This window comes from Coffea eugenioides, chromosome 8, assembly GCF_003713205.1.
Source record: "Coffea eugenioides isolate CCC68of chromosome 8, Ceug_1.0, whole genome shotgun sequence".
Taxonomy (NCBI): domain Eukaryota; kingdom Viridiplantae; phylum Streptophyta; class Magnoliopsida; order Gentianales; family Rubiaceae; genus Coffea; species Coffea eugenioides.
The window spans coordinates 33,205,077-33,215,048 of record NC_040042.1 but is presented as its reverse complement, the minus strand read 5'-3'; positions in this window follow the sequence as shown (position 1 = coordinate 33,215,048).

Genomic DNA, 9,972 nt, shown 5'->3' with positions numbered 1-9,972 from the left:
AGTGTGAACTATAAAAGTTCCATTTTAAATGGAAAGAGAAGTGAAAAAAAAGTCTCGCATTTTTTGACCCATCACAGAGAATCTAAGCAAGTCATAATTAGCATTAGAATTAACACTAAGGTTAGTTTATCTCTAAAGATTTTCAGTTTATCTGTATGGCAATTCATTATACACATGGCAAGAAAAGTTTTTAGTCACTATGATGATATAAGAAATTTCCAAATGACATACAAGTTAAAATTAAAAAACTCACTTATATTGACAGAAAAGAACAGGTACATATCCATGACTAGAGTTTTAAAAATAGGTGATTAGGTGGATCTATAAAAATTATAATTGAGTGATGAGTATAAATATGTCAATCCATTTCCATATATAGTTATTTAATGGGTCGAAATTAATTGAGTCATAAATGGGGATAGTAGATAAATGTGGGTGTTTATTACCCATTTATGATGAAATTAATGTTTTGCTCATTTGTCTTCTACGAGTTTATCAAGAGGAACAAATATGCTAGGATCCTAGATCATTAAATCTTCATCTTCAGCATCAAACAACCTTTGTGATTTGGTCCTTCATATACTAGAATAGGTTACTGTGTATATAACTAAAGTTAAGGACTTAAAATAATATTAACAAAACTTGTGAGCCAAATTCAAAGTTTACTTAAATAGGATCATAAACTCTTTTAAGTCATCGTTTTAGCTGATTAAGAGAAAGGTGAGAGAGAAACTCACGTTAAGAATTAGCAGAAGGGGTAAAAGGCAGTCTTAACACTGTTTGTGTTGAAATTTCGTTCATAAGATCATAGCAAATATGTTTACAAGAATTCTAAGGATAAGTCATTTGTTAAGAATTTGTCAAAACCACGTAAAGGATATTTTACAATGAATCTAGGATAGAACTATAGAAGGGATATTTAAACCAAAAAGGATATAGATGTGACATGGACCGAGTAGCCTAATGTTTTGGTCATTTTGTGTCCGACAGACTGGAGTTTGTTATCCCGAGTGAAGCCAAGGTACACCATACATGATTGTTGCACGGAAACAAGAAAGGAACAGCTAATGAAATCTATAAAGAAAAAAACGCAAGGAAATAAATTTGAGAAGGAATCAACTGGAACTAGTCACCATGGCATCAACGGATATCTCATCGGTGGGAGTCAGTTCCCTAGTTTATTGAACGTATGGATTCACCAATCGTTTAAGGTTGGAACTGCTGGTGCAAATTAGAGGACGTAAACTTGTTATGAATTACAAGAAGTTGGTTTCAAGTCATGGATTAGATTCACTTTCCTTTAGTCTAAATTCGTCCTGTATTTAGTACAATACCACAGACAAATTCCCTTTATGATAAAATGAATTGTACCAGTGTTTAGGACCCTAATGAAGTGTTTAGTATACTTTTACGGAATATCTAGTATTGATGGGATGATTTTCTACGGCAAATCAACTCTCATTTGATCTCTTTATATATTAGAGGATGTCACACATCCAAATGATGATTTTTCACTTCTAAAATAATTACTTCTATTGTGAGAATACTATAATGATTGTAATACTTTACACTTAAATGAACAGTTACCTTGTAACCATTTTACAAAATTGAAATTGTACTTAAGGTTGCAGATAATTATAAAAATCTTATGCACAAATAATGGTGTCTTTTGATTGAACTATTACCATAATAAAGGTTCTTTTTAACAAGTCAATACAAGATGGCAGACTACATTTGAACTACTTGTATACGAGACAATCCACATAAATAAAACACACATAGATTTTATACACAAATGCTAGTTTTATGAAATGATACATTTATAGATCATATATCCACATTCTTTCATGAATGTTTCAAAATCAAGCGTTTAAACTTTGTACTTTGCCAAACATACAATAATATAGGCAAACTCTTATTGCCCCACCATTTGTAACACCTTCAAGATTTGTTAAGAGTTCAACAATTCAACTTTAAATTGTACTGGTGAGAATAATATGCACTATTTCTACCGTAGGATTTTTTTATTTATTATAGTGCACCAATCACTAGAATAATGTACTTTCACTTGTCGAATTCAAGAATTTGCATGCGGATCCTACTGAAATACCAATAGATCCATCAGCTACTAAGGATCCATCATCGGATCCTAAGAGAGCCATCCGTGGATGCACTTTGGCAAAATGACACCACTTACGGACCAAAATCCGGCCTTTTGTTCTGGTTCCTCCTTGACTTGATCTGCGTATGGATCCGGTCCATGGATCCAACATGATCCGCTAGAGAATCTTGAGTGAAAAACCTCTTTGATCCTAGAATCTGATCTGCGAAGCGAATCCAAAGTAGATAAGGCATGAATCTTGCCTGAATAAACTTTGAAAATTTTGCAACAATTTTATTCAAGTCGATTAAAAATCAAAATACATGATCGCAATCTAGCACTCAAGATATCATTTCGTAATATATACTTCACATCAATTATAGAAGCATCATTGAGAATTCAACACGGACTTCACGTCAATTACTACTACCATAATTGAAAACACGAACACCAACAACTTTATTACTGGTAAATTTCCTCTCATGGGCCTTCATGGATTTATTACCAATTTGACCCCTTATAATTATTTCACATAAGTGACATAGTGGCACATATGTAGAAAGGTAAGACATACCTTTAAATATGTGATGAACAAACCGTTGTGCCATGTTTGAATAGCAACCGCCTCTACGTCATGAAAGCAACTTCATTGCCATCGTGTCTAGTTTCTTTGTGAAAGCAACCGTTCTATGTCATGAACTTGATCCATCTTCACACTGTTGAGAACCAACTCCTTCAACAAACTTGCCAACACAGGTTTTGTGGAAATTTTGCCTAAAGACTATTGGTGCAAATTAGAGGAACTTAAACTTAAGTTGTAAATTAGATCAACTTTTCTTTGGATTAAATTCGTCCTCTATTTAGTGCAATACTATAGACGAATTCCCTTTAGGATAAAATGAAATATGTCTTATTAACACTATGCATTAGTGTTCAAGACCCCCAAAAAAGAAGTATTTGGTGTACTTTGACAGAATTTCTAGTATTGATGGGATGATTTTCTGTAGCAAATCAGCTCTCTATTGATCTTTTATAGACTAGAGGATACCATAAATCGGTTACAACCATCCAAGTGATGACCTTTCACTACTAAAGTAGTTAATTCTATTGTGAGATTGCTAGCTTGATTGCAACACTTTACGCTTGAATACCAGTCACCTTGTAACCTTTCATTCCTCCTGAAAATCTCCAACAGGAATTTTTGAATGTTTGAACCCTCATAGCAGAATATAATAGGTACAGTTGGCTACCCAAGATTGAAGATCTTGGACCCTTGAACTAGTTTAGTTATTGTATTTACATTGAATTGTGTTGAATCGATTGTTTTGAAAATTGTATTAGACTGCGACTCACTAACACATGTATATGTGCGTGCATGCTTATATTATGAAATGAAATTTGTCATTTTACCATATGTAACGGCTCTAACTGAATACTACTTCTGATTGATTGAGGAAGTGAGGTATGGCTGTAGGGAATGGCGATTGTATCTTCTGTTCTGAAGCTGAGGAAACCATGGATCACTTGTTTATTAGGTGCAAGTCACTGGCAGAGTTTGGCATAAGGTGCAGGCAATGTGATTGGCCTTTACAGAGGATTCTACGTTGGATGAGGAATTGGAATGGATCGCTCATCGCTGCAAAACACATACCTTTTTCCGATCGTTTTAAGACAATTGTTATTTGCGATAACAATCTATAGGCTCTGGCGTGCTAGCAGCTATAGTAGATGAAGTACGGAATGCCGTCGTGACTTGGGAAAAATTGGCAATGACAAAACATAACAGGAAATTGGCTTTACACTTGCTAGTTGGCTTTTGTGAATTTTCCAATGAATTGATTATTAGCAGACAACAAAATAATTAGAGAAGTTGACACAGGCTTTGGCATGTTATTCAGATATAGAAGTATCACCATCCATTTTGTCTTGGTTTGTACAGGTGCTTCCCAAATTTATCATAGCTCATGTTAAGAAACAACAAACACATAGCCAAATGACTAAGGAGAATTGGGTAAGTCATGATTGGGTGATGAGTATAAATTGATCAACTCATATATATTTATTAAATTGGTAGAGTCTTAGATGGCCATGAGCCAGTTTATTAACTATTTATGACTTGTTTAATGTTTTACTTACTTTTTCTTCAACGTTTTGTTTAGCAAGAAAAATAATATATCATTGCAATAAAAAAGAGCAGAAACATAAAAAGTCATTAAATAAATATTTTTACCCAAACAAAAAGGAAAACTAAAAAAAATAAAAATTGCACAAAGTAACCAAAATAGTGATTTTGGCAAGTGTCAAATGATGTCACTTTTACAAGTATTTGAACATAATTCAGGTATTAATACAAGAAGTTAGTTAACAAAAAATTTAAAGAGTTTGCTAGATTCTTGGAGGGGAGGGAGGAAGAAGGGTAAAGAAAAAAAAAAGATAATGAAAAACTGAAGAAAAAGAACAGAACAATAAATATGCCTTGCAAATGTTGGAATTCATTTAGCACCCATTAATAATTTATTTTGAATCTACAGTTAATTTTAAATGAGTATATATGAGTGATTCAAACGCACCCACGTCACATCCACTAACTAAAGTGTTTAATTGGGTCACTCATTTTGACGTTAAAATTTGTTGCACAGATTTATTTATGGACGTCCACCGTCTTAAGGTCAATGACTGAAAAAATCTATCATAAACTATTGAAGGATTGTTTGCTGCTGGGAAACGTGTAACAACTCAGATTCTTATCCAGTTTCAGAAAGTTGTCATTATATCCCGGCAAGTAGTGACATTGAGGCTCCACCATATTGAAACTTCTGTAATGAACGCAGTCTAATGCATGGTAAACTCCGAGTCTCATCACAATAATGGAACGTCTATGTATTCTTGAAAGCAAATGTTATCAGTTGATGGGAGACTGGTCATTATCACATAATTGACAATAAAGACAAGCACATTTGTTTACCGTAGGAATATAATATATTTCATTTTTTTTTGTCAAAAATATAATATATTTCGAGTTGATAGACAATTTTTGCAACTATACAGAGTCTATTGTATTAATAAATCACCCAGAGTATTTTAGGGTTGATCCCACAAGAACAAGTTAATTTCCCCTTCTTTAATTATTCTAGCAAATAGCGAGATTTAAATTCAATGGATTTTTAATAACTAGCTAAGAAAGAAATTAAAAAATCAAGGTAAATAAAATAAAGTTGGAAAACAATTGGCAAGGGATTAAGGTTCCAAATTTTGATCCAAAATTTGAATTAATTAATTATTCAGTTGTTTTCTTTAAATGCCAAGAACTTGTATTAACATCATAGTGCTGTAAGAAGAACTTGTATTAAAACTCCAAGTCCCATCGCAATAATGGAACCTCTATTTATCCTTGAGGGCAAATGTTGTCAGCTAATGGGAGACTGGTGATTATCACGTAATTGACAATAAAGATAAGCACTGCTGGAAGTTGGTTATTACGTGTCCGACAGACTGGAGTTTGTTAACCGGAGTGAAGCCAAGATACACCATGCATGATTGTTGCACTGAAAAAAGAAAGGAACAAATAATGAAAATCTTTAAAAAAAAAAAGCAAGGAAATAAATTTGAGAAGGAATGATGGCTCATCGTTGGGAGTTAGTTCCTAATAGATTGAACATATGTATTCACCAATCCGTTAAGGTTGGAATTGTTGGTGCAAATTAAAGGAACGTAAACTTGTGATGAATTACAAGAAGTTGGCTTCAAAATGAATTAGATTCATTTTCATTTGGACTAATTCATTCTATATTTAATGCGATACCATAGACGAATTCCTTTTAGGATAAAATGAATTGCACTAGTGTTCAAGACCCCAAAGAAGAAGTGTTTAATATCTCCTCTTTTTTCTTCACATAATATCTAGTATTGACGGGATGATTCATCCCTCAATTGACTGTTTAAAAAACCAGAGGATGTCACATAATGGTAGCAATCATCCAAGTGCTGACCTTTGACTACCAAAGTCGTTATTTTTATTGTGAGAGAGCTAGAGTGATTGCAGTACTTCACAGTTGAATGAACAGTAACCTTGTAACCTTTTATTTCTTTTCAAAATCTCCAACAATCCCCACCATTTTCAATTTTAAAATGTACTTAAAAGCCATAGATAATTTTGAAAATCATATGTATAAATAATAGTGTCTTTCCATTGAGCCACAACCATAGTGAAGGTTCTTTGTAACAAGTCAATACAAAATAGTAGACTAACTTTGAATCAATTGTATATTAGATAAGTCACATAAACACAGCACACAAATTTTGTACACAAATACTAGTTTTATTAAATGATACATTTATAGACCTTGTATCCGTATCCTTTCATAAATGTTTCAAAGTTAAGCCCTTAAACTTTTTAATTTGCAAAACTTATATTCATATAGGCAAATTCATAGTGTGCCACCATTTATAATATTTTCAAGATCTGTTAAGAATTCAACAACTCAACCTTACCTTGTAGTGCTGAGAATAATATGCACTATTTCTATCATGGGATGTTCATATTGAAGATAGTGCACTAATCACTACAATGATATAATTCACTCATTGAATTCAATATTGGATATTGTATTTAGGTTAAAATGAGATTCCACCATTAATGATAAAAATTTTGAGCTTGAATAGCATCTCTTTTGATATGCACAACATCATGTCCAGTTTGTCGTTGTCAACTTGACTATACACTCTTGAAAGTATATTTTCCCCATTACAAAATCATATAAATCTTGGTGCCATACTATACGGTATTTCTTGCACCATATTAATCATGAAAGAAAGTCGATAGCACACAAATGATTTTCTTATAATTCAAGAAATGTGTCTAGAAAGTTACATGTATGTTTTTAAAACACATACCCTCATAAACAAAAGACACAAGTCTTGGAATATTCATCCAATGTTCATGAAGTCATGTTCTGCAAACTTATATTGTAGTCCAAGTTTGCATTCAAAGATTCTCTAAAATCTTCTTTATGAAGACTTTACAAAGGGAATCCGGATCAAGAATTTTTCTTACTATGGTTCTCATACTTTTGGCTCAATAAAGAAGTATTACATTACTCATTCAATTCGAGCTTGCGTTTCGTGTAGTCATTTAACAAGGTTAACCTTTGAACCCAAGAACCGAACTAAAGAAAAATCAAATATGATTGATATATATATATATATATATATATAAAGATTTGTAATATTTGTCAAACGATTCCATGGTCTTTTCATCAATTGTATCATTCAAGAGGTATCTCTACTCTAACTCAAGTGTTCAGAAAGTTATCAGAAGTTTAGGCACCATTTGGGTGGTGTTTAACCACCTAAAATGTCAATACAGGAAATCTAAATTTTCTGACCGATCCTACTGGAAACGCTGGCGGATCCATCAGATACCAAGGGCCTGTCCACAGATCCACTTTGGCAGACTTATACCACTTACTGACCAGAATCTGACTTTCTGATCCGATTCCTTCTTGACCCGATCCGTGCCCGGATTATGGATCTGGTCCATGGATCCAACATGATCTGCTAGCAGATCCTGACACAAGAAAACCTGTTTGATCCTAGAATCTGATCCATGAAGCAGAGGCAAAGCAAACCAGGCACAGATCTTGCCTGGATAAACTTTGAAAATTTTGCAACAATTTTATTCTAGTCAAAATACGTGATCGGTAATGTAGCACTCAGGATATCATTCCATAATATGTGCTTCACATCAATTACAAAACCATAATTGAGAATTCAACATGGACATCACATCAATTACATTACCATAATTGAAAATAAAAATTGCCAACAACTTTTTTACATGTAAATTTCCTCCCGTGGGTCCTTCATGGATCTATCACTAATTTGACTCCTTGTAATTGTTTCACACAAGCAACATGGTGGCACGTTTGTAAAAAGATAAGACAAACCTTTAAAGATGTCATGAACATACCTTTGCGCCATGTTTGAATAACAACCGTCTCCATGTCAAGAAAGCAAGTTCATTGCCGTCCTTTCTAGTTTTGGGAAAATGCCGGTTTTCATCCCCAAACTTTGGGGTACGGACACATTTCGTCCCTCAACTTTTGGGCACGACACATTTGATGTCTGAATTAATAATTTTTTATCAATGTCAATCTCAAACGGCAATTTAGCCAATTTTTAACGGAACTAGTCACGTGAAAATCACATGACCGTTAAGTAAACTTAAATCACATTTTTAACAAAACCTGCCACTTTCCCATAAAGAGCTGGTATGTTATGGGCAATTTATTATTTTTTTTAACTTTCACATATTTAATTTATGTTAAATACAAAACATACTAGTTTTCCTTTGAGCGCTATTTAACCAATTTTTCCTATAAAGAGTTGGTATGTTTCCCATAAAGAGTTGGAACAAAACCTGCCAGTTTCCCATAAAGAGCTGGTATGTTATGCGCAATTTATTTATTTTTTTAATTTTCACATATTTAATTTATGTTAAATACAAAACATACTAGTGTTCCTTTGGGCGCTATTTAACCAATTTTTCTTATAAAGAGCTGGTATGTTTCCCATAAAGGGCTGGTACAAAACATACTACAAAATCCGCCAGTTTCCCATAAAGAGCTGGTATGTTATGCGCAATGTATTTTTTTTTTTAACTTTCACATATTTAATTTATGTTAAATACAAAACATACTAGTTTTCCTTTGGGCTCTATTTAACTAATTTTTCCTATAAAGAGTTGGTATATTTCCCATAAAGAGCTGGTACAAAACATACTACAAAATCCGCCAGTTTCCCATAAAGAGCTGGTATGTTATGGGCAATTTTTTTTTTTTTAACTTTCACATATTTAATTTATGTTAAATACAAAACATACTAGTTTTCCTTTGGGCTCTATTTAACTAATTTTTCCTATAAAGAGCTGGTATATTTCCCATAAAGAGCTGGTACAAAATATACTACAAAACCTGCCAGTTTCCTATAAAGAGCTGGTATGTTATGGGCAATTTATTTTTTTTTAAATTTCACATATTTAATTTATGTTAAATACAAAACATACCAGTTTTCCTTTGGGCGCTATTTAACCAATTTTTCCTATAAAGAGTTGGTATGTTTCCCATAAAGAATTTGTACAAAACATACTACAAAACCTGCCAGTTTCCCATAAAGAGCTGGTATGTTATGGACAATTTATTTATTTTTTAACTTTCACATATTTAATTTATGTTAAATACAAAACATACCAGTTTTCCTTTGGGCGCTATTTAACCAATTTTTCCTATAAAGAGTTGGTACAAAACATACTACAAAACCTGCCAGTTTTTCATAAAGAGCTGGTATGTTATGGGCAATTTATTATTATTTTTTTTAACTTTCACATATTTAATTTATGTTAAATACAAAACATACTAGTTCAATGGGTAAAAATATGTTATGAATAACTCAAAGTTTATACTTTTAATAGTTCAATGGGTAAAAATATGTTATGAGTAATTGAAGGGCCAAATTTTTACTATTCAAATAGTTCAATGGCTGCTCAAATAATTTGCTCTTATATAAATAGTAAAAGTATGCAAAGTATATGTAATTTTTAAATTTTGGGGGAAGCTTTTTGTAACTATTAAAAATCTCAAGGGATGTTTGTGAAATTATCCCTTTTCATTTTTCATGCTGATTATTTCTTTTCTTGCCTATTTTTTATTTTATCCTTATTTTTAGCTTTTTCCCCCCTTACATACGGGACGCAAGTGTTTATTGATGGATGCTTAGTCAAAATTGCCAAAAGTTGACTGATTGCATTCAAGAAACTGGCAGGTTTTGTTAAAAATGTGATTTAAGTTTACTTAATGGTCATGTGATTTTCACGT